Source organism: Oncorhynchus gorbuscha, linkage group LG05 (assembly GCF_021184085.1).
Source record: "Oncorhynchus gorbuscha isolate QuinsamMale2020 ecotype Even-year linkage group LG05, OgorEven_v1.0, whole genome shotgun sequence".
Lineage (NCBI taxonomy): Eukaryota > Metazoa > Chordata > Actinopteri > Salmoniformes > Salmonidae > Oncorhynchus > Oncorhynchus gorbuscha.
The window spans coordinates 87,787,080-87,801,276 of NC_060177.1; the positions used below are offsets into that span (position 1 = coordinate 87,787,080).

The following is a 14,197-nucleotide window of genomic DNA, read 5'->3' on the forward strand; positions in this document are numbered from 1 at the left end:
AGGGATTTAATAAAGGTCTAGAGAGGGGGATGAGGAGAGAGGATTTAATAAAGGTCTAGAGAGGGGGATGAGGAGAGGGATTTAATAAAGGTCTAGAGAGGGGGATGAGGAGAGGGATTTAATAAAGGTCTTGAGAGGGGGATGAGGAGAGGGATTTAATAAAGGTCTGAGAGGGGGATGAAGTCTAGAGAGGGGGATGAGGAGAGGGATTTAATAAAGGTCTAGAGAGGGGGATGAGGAGAGGGATTTAATAAAGGTCTGGAGAGGGGGATGAGGAGAGGGATTTAATAAAGGTCTGGAGAGGGGGATGAGGAGAGGGATTTAATAAAGGTCTTGAGAGGGGGATGAGGAGAGGGATTTAATAAAGGTCTGAGAGGGGGATGAGGGGGGATGAGGAGAGGGGGATGAAGAGAGGGGGATGAGGAGAGGGATTTAATAAAGGTCTTGAGAGGGGGATGAGGAGAGGGGATAAAGAGAGGGGGATGAGGAGAGGGATTTAATAAAGGTCTGGAGAGGGGGATGAGGAGAGGGATTTAATAAAGGTCTTGAGAGGGGGATGAGGAGAGGGATTTAATAAAGGTCTGGAGAGGGGGATAAGGAGAGGGGGATGAGGAGAGGAGGATGAGGAGAGGGATTTAATAAAGGTCTGAGGAGAGGGGGATGAAGAGAGGGGGATGAGGAGAGGGATTTAATAAAGGTCTGGAGAGGGGGATGAGGAGAGGGGGATGAAGAGAGGGGGATGAGGAGAGGGATTTAATGAAGGTCTTGAGAGGGGGATGAGAAGAGGGGGATGAAGAGAGGGGATGAGGAGAGGGATTTAATAAAGGTATTGAGAGGGGGATGAAGAGAGGGATTTAATAAAGGTCCTGAGAGGGGGATGAAGAGAGGGATTTAATAAAGGTCTGGAGAGGGGGATGAGGAGAGGGATTTAATAAAGGTCTGGAGAGGGGGATGAGGAGAGGGGGATGAAGAGAGGGGGATGAGGAGAGGGATTTAATAAAGGTCTTGAGAGGGGGATGAGGAGAGGGATTTAATAAAGGTCTGGAGAGGGGGATGAAGGGGATGAAGAGGGGATTTAATAAAGGTCTGGAGAGGGGGATGAGGAGAGGGATTTAATAAAGGTCTTGAGAGGGGGATGAAGAGGGATTTAATAAAGGTCTGGAGAGGGGGATGAGAGAGGGATTTAATAAAGGTCTGGAGAGGGGGATGAAGAGAGGGATTTAATAAAGGTCTGGAGAGGGGGATGAGGAGAGTGGGATGAAGAGAGGGATTTAATAACAGTCTGGAGAGGGGGATGAAGAGAGTGATTTAATAACGGTCTGGAGAGGGGGATGAGGAGAGGGATTTAATAACGGTCTGGAGAGGGGGATGAGGAGAGGGATTTAATAACGGTCTGGAGAGGGGGATGAGGAGAGGGATTTAATAACGGTCTGGAGAGGGGGATGAGGAGAGGGATTTAATAACGGTCTGGAGAGGGGGATGAGGAGAGGGATTTAATAACGGTCTAGAGAGGGGGATGAGGAGAGGGATTTAATAACGGTCTGGAGAGGGGGATGAGGAGAGGGATTTAATAACAGTCTGGAGAGGGGGATGAGGAGAGGGATTTAATAACAGTCTGGAGTGGGGGATGAGGAGAGGAATTTAATAACGGTCTGGAGAGGGGGATGAAGAGAGGGATTTAATAACGGTCTGGAGAGGGGGATTAAATTTATTTTGGAGGTATTGGCAGAACGTTTTCTTGTGACGTTTTCTTCATCTGGCTGTTTCTGAAAGACAAAAACAATTTCCAATCGTTGTGGACCTCTAAACAGATCGTTGTGGACCTCAACAGATCGTTGTGAACCTCTAAACAGATTGTTGTGAACCTCTAAACAGATTGTTGTGAACCTCTAAACAGATCGTTGTGGACCTCTAAACAGATAGTTGTGAACCTCTAAACAGATCGCTGTGAACCTCTAAACAGATCGTTGTGAACCTCTAAACAGATTGTTGTGGACCTCTAAACAGATCGTTGTGGACCTCTAAACAGATAGTTGTGAACCTCTAAACAGATCGTTGTGAACCTCTAAACAGATCGTTGTGAACCTCTAAACAGATCGCTGTGGACCTCTAAACAGATCGTTGTGAACCTCTAAACAGATCGTTGTGGACCTCTAAACAGATCGTTGTGGACCTCTAAACATATCGTTGTGGACCTCTAAACAGATCGTTTTGGACCTCTAAACAGATCGTTGTGAACCTCTAAACAGATCGTTGTGGACCTCTAAACAGATCGTTTGAATTTAAATGTTTTGCTTTTACGTTCTATCGAACTGCTCACGAATTCTGAAACATTGTCTACTTGGAAAATAATGAAAACTACAGTATCCAAGGCCAACTTACAGTGGTAGCATACACACTTCAACGATGAGCTGTCTGTTCACCTGTTAGAAGTGATAATAGCCTATTTTAATAGGCCACATTTAACTGAGAGATATGCATGGTTGTTGTTGTGGGAATATGAACTCATCATGGACTGAAACGTTTTATCCTGCAGTGGTTATGATTTATGTGTTACTTTTATAATTGCAATATTGTCTACTGGAGACATTTGACATGATAGCATTCAGACGTAGCCTACAAACCCAATGGTAAAGGTGACCCGTCTGCTCTACGGTTAAACTAGACAATGGTAAAGGTGACCCGTCTGCTCTACAGTTAAACTAGACAATGGTAAAGGTGACCCGTCTGCTCTACGGTTAAACTAGACAATGGTAAAGGTCATCCGTCTGCTCTATGGTTAAACTAGACAATGGTAAAGGTCATCCGTCTGCTCTACGGTTAAACTGGACAATGGTAAAGGTCATCCGTCTGCTCTATGGTTAAACTAGACAATGGTAAAGGTCATCCGTCTGCTCTATGGTTAAACTAGACAATGGTAAAGGTCATCCGTCTGCTCTATGGTTAAACTAGACAATGGTAAAGGTCATCCGTCTGCTCTATGGTTAAACTAGACAATGGTAAAGGTCATCCGTCTGCTCTATGGTTAAACTAGACAATGGTAAAGGTCATCCGTCTGCTCTATGGTTAAACTAGACAATGGTAAAGGTCATCCGTCTGCTCTATGGTTAAACTAGACAATGGTAAAGGTCATCCGTCTGCTCTATGGTTAAACTAGACAATGGTAAAGGTCATCCGTCTGCTCATCCGTCTGCTCTATGGTTAAACTAGACAATGGTAAAGGTCATCCGTCTGCTCTATGGTTAAACTAGACAATGGTAAAGGTCATCCGTCTGCTCTATGGTTAAACTAGACAATGGTAAAGGTCATCCGTCTGCTCTATGGTTAAACTAGACAATGGTAAAGGTCATCCGTCTGCTCTATGGTTAAACTAGACAATGGTAAAGGTCATCCGTCTGCTCTATGGTTAAACTAGACAATGGTAAAGGTCATCCGTCTGCTCTACGGTTAAACTAGACAATGGTAAAGGTCTATGGTTAAACTAGACCGTCTGCTCTATGGTTAAACTAGACAATGGTAAAGGTCATCCGTCTGCTCTATGGTTAAACTAGACAATGGTAAAGGTCATCCGTCTGCTCTACGGTTAAACTAGACAATGGTAAAGGTCATCCGTCTGCTCTATGGTTAAACTAGACAATGGTAAAAAGGTTAAACTGACAACCCGTCTGCTCTATGGTTAAACTAGACAATGGTAAAGGTGACCCGTCTGCTCTATGGTTAAACTAGACAATGGTAAAGGTGACCCGTCTGCTCTATGGTTAAACTAGACAATGGTAAAGGTGACCCGTCTGCTCTATGGTTAAACTAGACAATGGTAAAGGTCACCCGTCTGCTCTATGGTTAAACTAGACAATGGTAGAGGTCATCCGTCTGCTCTACGGTTAAACTAGAAGCATTGAGCAAAATACTTGAAATAACTTATCTATTTACTAGTGTCAATTGGGTCCAGATGAAATGAGAGATGGGATGGATGGGTCCAGATGTAATGAGAGATGGGATGGATGGATGGGTCCAGATGAAATGAGAGATGGGATGGATGGTACTCTTCCTAACTTGTTGCAGACATATAGGCATATAGGCTATTTTGCGAGTCTGAAACCATCAGTCAGAACAGGTGAGGAATTTATTCTGCAATGATCATATGAAATAGAGTAAATGATAGGTATAGATATTTCCTACTAAATAATTCGATTTTTGCTCTTCTCTCTAATGGCAATTTATTGCATCTTGTTATTATATTCAGCGAGGCTATCAGTGTTTTGTTGTGAATGAGTGTCATCATTCAGTATATTCATCTTGTTATTATATTCAGCGAGGCTATCAGTGGTTTGTTGTGAATGAGTGTCATCATTCAGTATATTCATCTTGTTATTCTATTCAGCTAGGCTATCAGTGGTTTGTTGTGAATGAGTGTCATCATTCAGTATATTCATCTTGTTATTCTATTCAGCGAGGCTATCAGTGGTTTGTTGTGAATGAGTGTCATCATTCAGTATATTCATCTTGTTATTCTATTCAGCCAGGCTATCAGTGGTTTGTTGTGAATGAGTGTCATCATTCAGTATATTCATCTTGTTATTCTATTCAGCTAGGCTATCAGTGGTTTGTTGTGAATGAGTGTCATCATTCAGTATATTCATCTTGTTATTCTATTCAGCGAGGCTATCAGTGGTTTGTTGTGAATGAGTGTCATCATTCAGTATATTCATCTTGTTATTCTATTCAGCCAGGCTATCAGTGGTTTGTTGTGAATGAGTGTCATCATTCAGTATATTCATCTTGTTATTCTATTCAGCCAGGCTATCAGTGGTTTGTTGTGAATGAGTGTCATCATTCAGTATATTCATCTTGTTATTATATTCAGCGAGGCTATCAGTGGTTTGTTGTGAATGAGTGTCATCATTCAGTATATTCATCTTGTTATTATATTCAGCGAGGCTATCAGTGGTTTGTTGTGAATGAGTGTCATCATTCAGTATATTCATCTTGTTATTATATTCAGCGAGGCTATCAGTGGTTTGTTGTGAATGAGTGTCATCATTCAGTATATTCATCTTGTTATTCTATTAGGCTATCAGTGGTTTGTTGTGAATGAGTGTCATCATTCAGTATATTCATCTTGTTATTCTATTCAGCCAGGCTATCAGTGGTTTCTGGAACAGTGGGTGTCATCATAGTATATTCATCTTGTTATTATATTCAGGAGGCTAGAAGTGGTTTGTTTGAATTGTCATCATTCAGTATATTCATTGTTATTATTATTTTTATCTTAAACATTTATTTAACTGGCAAGTCAGTTAAGAACACATTCTAGGAACTGGGCTACCTGTCACTACAGATTTTGACCTTATAATCATTTAACACCACTGTCCCAGTGCTAACTACTAGGCTACCTGTCACTACTGATATAATCATTAACACCACTGTCCCAGTGCCTTAGGGGCCCAGCCAGGATCTATCATTAACACCACAGTCCAAGTGCCTTAGGGGCCCAGCCAGGATCTATCATTAACACCACAGTCCAAGTGCCTTAGGGGCCCAGCCAGGATCTATCATTAACACCACAGTCCAAGTGCCTTAGGGGCCCAGCCAGGATCTATCATTAACACCACAGTCCAAGTGCCTTAGGGGCCCAGCCAGGATCTATCATTAACACCATTATACTGTATTTAGCTAGGCTACCAGTGTTTTGTTATGAATGAGTGTAATCATACAGTATATTCTCCATTTGCACTAGAAGGCCTGAGCAAGGCAGTTGAACCCACTGTTCCCCCTGCACCTCTCTGAATCAGAGGTGGATGTTGATTAAGGCAGCCCCCTGCACCTCTCTGAATCAGAGGTGGATGTTGATTAAGGCAGCCCCCTGCACCTCTCTGAATCAGAGGTGGATGTTGATTAAGGCAGCCCCCTGCACCTCTCTGAATCAGAGGTGGATGTTGATTAAGGCAGCCCCCTGCACCTCTCTGAATCAGAGGTGGATGTTGATTAAGGCAGCCCCCTGCACCTCTCTGAATCAGAGGTGGATGTTGATTAAGGCAGCCCCCTGCACCTCTCTGAATCAGAGGTGGATGTTGATTAAGGCAGACCCCTGCATCTCTCTGAATCAGAGGTGGATGTTGATTAAGGCAGCCCCCTGCACCTCTCTGAATCAGAGGTGGATGTTGATTAAGGCAGCCCCCTGCACCTCTCTAAATCAGAGGTGGATGTTGATTAAGGCAGCCCCCTGCACCTCTCTGAATCAGAGGTGGATGTTGATTAAGGCAGCCCCCTGCACCTCTCTGAATCAGAGGTGGATGTTGATTAAGGCAGACCCCTGCATCTCTCTAAATCAGAGGGGTTGGGTTAAATGCGGGAGACACATTTCAGTTGAAGGCATTCAGTTGACAACTGACTAGGTATCCCCCTTTCCCTTTCCCTGCTAGGCTACAAGGCTACTTTTGCGTTCTTTCAATGCAAAATAAACTGTGTGTGTACTCATGGTCTGAAGTTTGTGGCAGGATAAGAACTCTCTCACGTCAAGTTCAGTTTGTATAAATGTCAAGTTTTGCATGAAAAGTGGCGCCTGTTTTGGGTCATATTTTATGTGTTCACAACACTTTTATATTGTATTGTTATTTAACTAAGGCAAGTCGGTTAAGAACAAAATTTTTATTTACAATGACTGGCCTACCCCGGCCAGATCCGGATGACGCTGGGCCAATTGTGCGTCGCCCCCTATGGGACTCGAGAATCACGGACGATTTGTGATACAGCCTGGAATCGAAGCAGGGTCGGTAGGGACGCCTCTTGCACTGATATGCAGTGCCTTAGACCGCTGCACCACTCGGGAGTCCAGAAAGATGAAGAGAGGGATATAATGAAGGGACTGGAGAGGGATGAAGAGAGGGATATAATGAAGGGATGAAGAGAGAGATAAGAGATAATGAAGAAATTGAGAGAGAGATAATTAAGGTATGGAGAGAGAGATAATGAAGGATATATAGGTAGAGAGATAATGGTATGGAAGGTCTGGGGAGAGAGACAATGAAGGTATAGAGAGAGATAATGGAGAGAGACATAATGAAGGTATGGGGAAGAGATAATGAAGAAAAATAGAGAGAGATAATGGTATGGGGAGAGAGAGACAATGAAGGTATGGGGAGAGAGATAATGAAGGTAATATAGAGAGAGATAATGAAGGTATGGGGAGGGGAAGGTATGTGACATAATGAAGGTATGGGGAGAGAGATAATGAAGGTATATGAAGGTAGAGAGAGATAATGGTATGAGATAATGGAGAGATATAATGGTATGGAGAGAGAGACAATGAAGGAATGGGGAGAGAGATAATGAAGGTATATATAGAGAGATAATGGTATGGAGAGAGAGACAATGAAGGTATGGGGAGAGAGATAATGAAGGTATATAGAGAGAGATAATGGTATGGAGAGAGAGATAATGAAGGTATGGATAGAGCATAAAGCCTTGTAGAGGGAAGGAAATCAGCGTCTGATAAGGTCCCCTCCTGTCTTTGACTGAATCATCCATCTATCCCTTTTCTCAGTCTTCATCTGTCCGTTTCAGCCCCTTTATTAGTTCATTACTCTGTCCATTTTCTTTGTTTGTTTTGTTAGTGGAACAAGAGGCTCCTGTCCAGAGGTTACTCTTCCTGAGGGGAGATTAGGCTGAACACACACACACACACCCGTGAATAGAGCCTCTGGCTGTGTAGGAGATTGGATAGTCACGCACGCACGCACGCACGCACGCACGCACGCACGCACGCACGCACGCACGCACGCACGCACGCACGCACGCACACACACACACACACACACACACACACACACACACACACACACACACACACACACACACACACACACACACACACACACACACACACACACACACACACACACACACACACATTACGGCACGCTCATACACACATCAACCTATACTGTAAATACTCTCTGACACATTGACAGGAAATCAAAGAGGCTATTTATAAATGCAGGGATGAAATGAGGTGATGGAGGGGAGTGAGCTGGATAGACTTACTCAGGTGGTTCCTATATTTAACACCACTTTCCCAGCCAGGATCTATCATTAACACCACTGTCCCAGTGCCTAGGGGGCCCAGCCAGGATCTATCATTAACACCACTGTCCCAGTGCCTAAGGGGCCCAGACAGGATATATCATTAACACCACTGTCCCAGTGCCTAGGGGTCCCAGCCAGGATCTGTAACACAGGTGTGACCCCGGTCGATAGTCACTTTCCCAGCATGATGAGACCCAACCCTGGGCTGGATGGAGGGAAGAACAAGAGGAAGAGGCATAAGAATCTGAGAAAAGGAGATGGAGGAAAAAATGATGACAAATTGAAGATGGAGGAAAATATGAGGGACAGAGGGGGAGAGAGATTTTGAAAAAGATTGGAACATTGTTTATCTCTCAAAAGCTCCACTGCTTAGCTCTCTAATTCTCTCTCTCTCTCTGTGTATCTGTCTGTCTTATATTTGGATTTTCTTCTTACGCTAAATGGTCCCTGGATAATGACTTTCTAAGCACTTAATGCAGATGTTCATATCTAAATGGTCCCTGGATAATGACTTTCTAAGCACTTAATGCAGATGTTCATATCTAAATGGTCCCTGCATAATGACTTTCTAAGCACTTAATGCAGATGTTCATATCTAAATGGTCCCTGCATAATGACTTTCTAAGCACTTAATGCAGATGTTCATATCTAAATGGTCCCTGCATAATGACTTTCTAAGCACTTAATGCAGATGTTCATATCTAAATGGTCCCTGCATAATGACTTTCTAAGCACTTAATGCAGATGTTCATATCTAAATGGTCCCTGCATAATGACTTTTCTAAGCACTAAATGGTCCCTGCATAATGCAGATGTTCATATCTAAATGGTCCCTGCATAATGACTTTCTAAGCACTTAATGCAGATGTTCATATCTAAATGGTCCCTGCATAATGACTTTCTAAGCACTTAATGCAGACGTTCATATCTAAATGGTCCCTGCATAATGACTTTCTAAGCACTTAATGCAGATGTTCATATCTAAATGGTGCACGAGGACAGATCTGGGGTTACTGTTGTATCGGACTACAATTGTGTTTTTTTTTTGTAGCTTGGAAGTAATGTGTTTGTGTGTGTGTTAACTCTTGTCTGTGTGGAAGGTGTCCTTTTTGGGGACTTTCATGTGTTAGAGATGTATGACACCATTATACCAGCAGCACTCCATCACAACCGTAGTGTAATGGCACGCAGTCAACCGGTCTTCAAAAACCTTGGATTAGCCTACAGCACAACTCTCTCAACTGTATGTTGAGTGGCTTGTTTAAACCAATCAAACATTTCTAATTGATAACATTTCTATTCATGTTTCTTTAAAAAAAAAATAAAAAAAAAAAATACTTTTGGTTTGGTCCTGTGTGATAAACTGCCATAATAATGCACTAATGAAACAGTAGCTTTAATAATATACATCTTTCACCCACTGCAAAGATGTTTTGGATAAAGAATACATTTTATGAGATCTAAAATGAGCTATGAACACAAGGCCATGTTTTATGAGCTTTGGCGAAATGATGTGTGATAATATGAATCGACCAACAAACTGACTGTCAACCAGTGAATAGTCTTCTTCTTCTTCTGATTCTATTTCTCTCAGAAGTCCACCCTGATTGAGTTTCCCGTCCCCCTTCATATCATGTCTAACCAGCTGTATAGATGATATTAGTCTCTGGTTACGTCCAAAATAACACCCAATATAGTGCGGGCTGTGGTCAAAAGTAGTGCACTATATAGGGAATAGGTCTGTGGTCAAAAGTAGTGCACTATATAGGGAACAGGGCTCTGGTCAAAAGTAGTGCACTATATAGGGAATAGGTCTGTGGTCAAAAGTAGTGCACTATATAGGGAACAGGGCTCTGTTCGCTGCCTTGCCCCCCAATGGTGGAACAAACTCCCTCACGACGCCAGGACAGCGGAATCAGGGCTCTCCGGAGTCACCTGAAACCCCACCTCTTTAAGGAACCTAGGATTTAGGTTAAGTAATCCCTCTCAAGACCCCACCCCCTAAGTTTTAGATGCACTATTGTTAAGTGACTGTCCCACTGGATGTCATAAGGTGAATGCACCAATTTGTGTTTAGCTCTGGATAAGAGCGTCTGTCTAAATGACTTAAATGTAATGTAATGTAATGATAGGGAATAGGTCTGTGGTCAAAAGTAGTGCACTGGCAAGGAAATAGGTCTGTGGTCAAAAGTATTGCACTATATAGGGAACAGGGCTCTGTCAAAAGTAGTGCTGTAGATATAGGGAATAGGGCTCTGGTCACTAGTAGTTCACTATATAGACTGGGAATAGGGTGCCATTTGGGATTTAACCCTTTACAAGAGAACAATGGGGTACATCTTCGTGACAGGAGAGACATATTCTGTAGACTGGAGGGGTCTGACAGCTGCAGTCCTTGAGTGACGTTAATCTGAAGATATTTCAGTAGAAAACGGAGTCGTATGGATTGTGAATAATTGTTTAGATAATGAGATAATATACCCTGTTTGTCATCATAGACTGAACTGTACCATGTAGAGGAGATCAGTGCAAGGATAATGTGGCCATTTCTCAGTCTGAACAGTGGAGTGGCATGGCAAGGAACAGAGAGTTGGATGTGTTTCAAATGGCCGTAGGGTTCTGTATAGGGATGTGCCCAGGCTGCTGTAGACTGTGGAGGGTCTGCTGGCTGCTGTAGACTGGAGGGGTCTGCTGGCTGCTGTAGACTGTGGAGGGGTCTGCTGGCTGCTGTAGACTGGAGGGGTCTGCTGGCTGCTGTAGACTGTGGAGGGTCTGCTGGCTGCTGTAGACTGTGGAGGGATCTGCTGGCTGCTGTAGACTGGAGGGTCTGCTGGCTGCTGTAGACTGTGGAGGGGTCTGACAGCTGCTGTAGACTGTGGAGGGTCTGACAGCTGCTGTAGACTGTGGAGGGGTCTGACGGCTGCTGTAGACTGTGGAGGGGTCTGTTAGCTGCTGTAGACTGTGGAGGGGTTGCTGGCTGCTGTAGACTGTGGAAGGGTCTGCTGGCTGCTGTAGACTGTGGAGGGGTCTGCTGGCTGCTGTAGACTGGAGGGTCTGCTGGCTGCTGTAGACTGTGGAGGGGTCTGCTGGCTGCTGTAGACTGTGGAGGGTCTGCTGGCTGCTGTAGACTAGAGGGGTCTGCTGGCTGCTGTAGACTGTGGAGGGTCTGCTGGCTGCTGTAGTCTGTGGAGGGTCTGACTGGCTGCTGTAGACTGTGGAGGGGTCTGCTGGTTGCTGTAGACTGTGGAGGGTCTGACGGCTGCTGTAGACTGTGGAGGGTCTGACGGCTGCTGTAGACTGTGGAGGGGTTTGCTGGCTGCTGTAGACTGTCGAGGGGTCTGCGGAATGGAAATTGAAATCTGTTGGTAAATGAGGCCCCCGAGGCCTCCCTCTTCTCCCCCCAAGGCTTCCTCTCTCCTCTCCCCTCTTCTCCTTTATTTTGTCCTCCTCTCCTCTCTCCCCCCCAGTCCTCCCGCTTCTTCCCCGGGGAGACAGGCTTCTCATGCTGCTGGCATTTACAATCTGCTCCCCAATTATCTACCTTCAGCTTCTACAGCCTGGCCCCTGGCAAGAGAATAATAAAGCCCATCTCTGTACACACACACACACACACACACACACACACACACACACACACACACACACACACACACACACACACACACACACACACACACACACACACACACACACACACACACACACACACACACACACACACACACACACACACACACACACACACACACACACACACACACCACCGTCCAATCCTCTCTGAATGCCCATCTCTGCCCTCCAATGCAATGCCTCCCGAAAATATTGTAGCTCTTTTCGTCACCATGTTGCTGATACATTGGCAATGGAGTGTCACTCCTACTTTCTCTTTAGTATAGAACTTGAAGGAGCTGTAGTCTTACAGACCAGATTGTTGTGGCCAAAACGTGGTCCTTCTGTAGCTCAGTTGGTAGAGCATGGCGCTTGTAACGCCAGGGTAGTGGGTTCGATCCCCGGGACCACCCATACGTAGAATGTATGCACACATGACTGTAAGTCGCTTTGGATAAAAGCGTCTGCTAAATGGCATATATTATTATTATTATTATTATTGTCGTGCAGACCTATTGTTAGGCCTACCAGGTGTTCCTGTGAGGAGGTTGTCCATAGATACTGTTTCCATCCAGTAGTTCTCCTGTGAGGAGGTTGTCCATAGATACTGTTTCCATCCAGTAGGTCTCCTGTGAGGAGGTTGTCCATAGATACTGTTTCCATCCAGTAGGTCTCCTTAGGTTGTCCATAGATACTGTTTCCATCCAGTAGGTCTCCTGTGAGGAGGTTGTCCATAGATACTGTTTCCATCCAGTAGGTCTCCTGTGAGGAGGTTGTCCATAGATACTGTTTCCATCCAGTAGGTCTCCTGTGAGGAGGTTGTCCATAGATACTGTTTCCTTCCAGTAGTTCTCCTGTGAGGAGGTTGTCCATAGATACTGTTTCCATCCAGTAGTTCTCCTGTGAGGAGGTTGTCCATAGATACTTTTCCTTCCAGTAGTTCTCCTGTGAAGGTTGTCCATAGATACGGTTTCCTTCCAGTAGTTCTCCTGTGAGGAGGTTGTCCATAGATACTGTTTCCTTCCAGTAGTTCTCCTGTGAGGAGGTTGTCCATAGATACTGTTTCCTTCCAGTAGTTCTCCTGTGAGGAGGTTGTCCATAGATACTGTTTCCTTCCAGTAGTTCTCCTGTGAGGAGGTTGTCCATAGATAATATGTATTTATTTATCAACATGCATTCAGGTTTTGGGCCAATAATGCAGTGGTCAGTGTTAGGATCACTTGCACAGTGTTAATTGTCCCTGTTCTTCTCTTCCAGATAAGTTCAATGCCTACGTGACACTGAAGGTGCAGAATGTCAAAAGCACGACCATCACAGTCGGAGACCAGCCATGCTGGGAACAGGACTTCATGTTGTAGTACAGTATCACACATGACATGCTGTTCATCCCCCAGTACAGTATCATACATGACATGCTGTTCATCCCCAGTACAGTATCACACATGACATGCTGTTCATCCCCCAGTACAGTATCATACATGACATGCTGTTCATCCCCCAGTACAGTATCACACATGACATGCTGTTCATCCCCCAGTACAGTATCACACATGACATGCTGTTCATCCCCCAGTACAGTATCATACATGACATGCTGTTCATCCCCCAGTACAGTATCATACATGACATGCTGTTCATCCCCCAGTACAGTATCATACATGACATGCTGTTCATCCCCAGTACAGTATCATACATGACATGCTGTTCATCCCCCAGTACAGTATCATACATGACATGCTGTTCATCCCCCAGTACAGTATCATACATGACATGCTGTTCATCCCCCAGTACAGTATCATACATGACATGCTGTTCATCCCCCAGTACAGTATCATACATGACATGCTGTTCATCCCCCAGTACAGTATCATACATGACATGCTGTTCATCCCCCAGTACAGTATCATACATGACATCTGTTCATCCCCCAGTACAGTATCTGTACATGACATGCTGTTCATCCCCCTGTCAGTATCATACATGACATCTGTTCTCCAGTACAGTATCATACATGACATCTGTCATCCCAGTACAGTATCACACATGGCATGCTGTTCATCCCCCAGTACAGTATCACAGATGACATGCTGTTCATCCCCAGTACAGTATCATACATGACATCTGTTCATCCCCAGTACAGTATCATACATGACATGCTGTTCATCCCCCAGTACAGTATCACACATGACATGCTGTTCATCCCCCAGTACAGTATCACACATGACATGCTGTTCATCCCCCAGTACAGTATCACACATGACATGCTGTTCATCCCCCAGTACAGTATCACACATGGCATGCTGTTCATCCCCCAGTACAGTATCACACATGACATGCTGTTCATCCCCCAGTACAGTATCACACATGACATGCTGTTCATCCCCAGTCTATCACATGACATGCTGTTCATCCCCCAGTACAGTATCACATGACATGCTGTTCATCCCCCAGTACAGTATCATACATGACATGCTGTTCATCCCCCTGTCTCAATATCTCATGA

General features: G+C 44.5%; 1 long non-coding RNA gene across 1 annotated transcript in view; it reads left to right on the top strand.

Moving 5' to 3' along the window:
* The window catches only part of LOC124036641, a 63,315-nt gene extending 50,298 nt beyond the window's left edge, over window positions 1–13,017 (top strand). Inside the window, exon 3 of the long non-coding RNA XR_006838937.1 lies at window positions 12,952–13,017. This is a non-coding gene — a long non-coding RNA (uncharacterized LOC124036641). The remainder of the gene's footprint in view (window positions 1–12,951) is intronic.
* The last annotated feature ends 1,180 nt before the right edge of the window (window positions 13,018–14,197 follow it).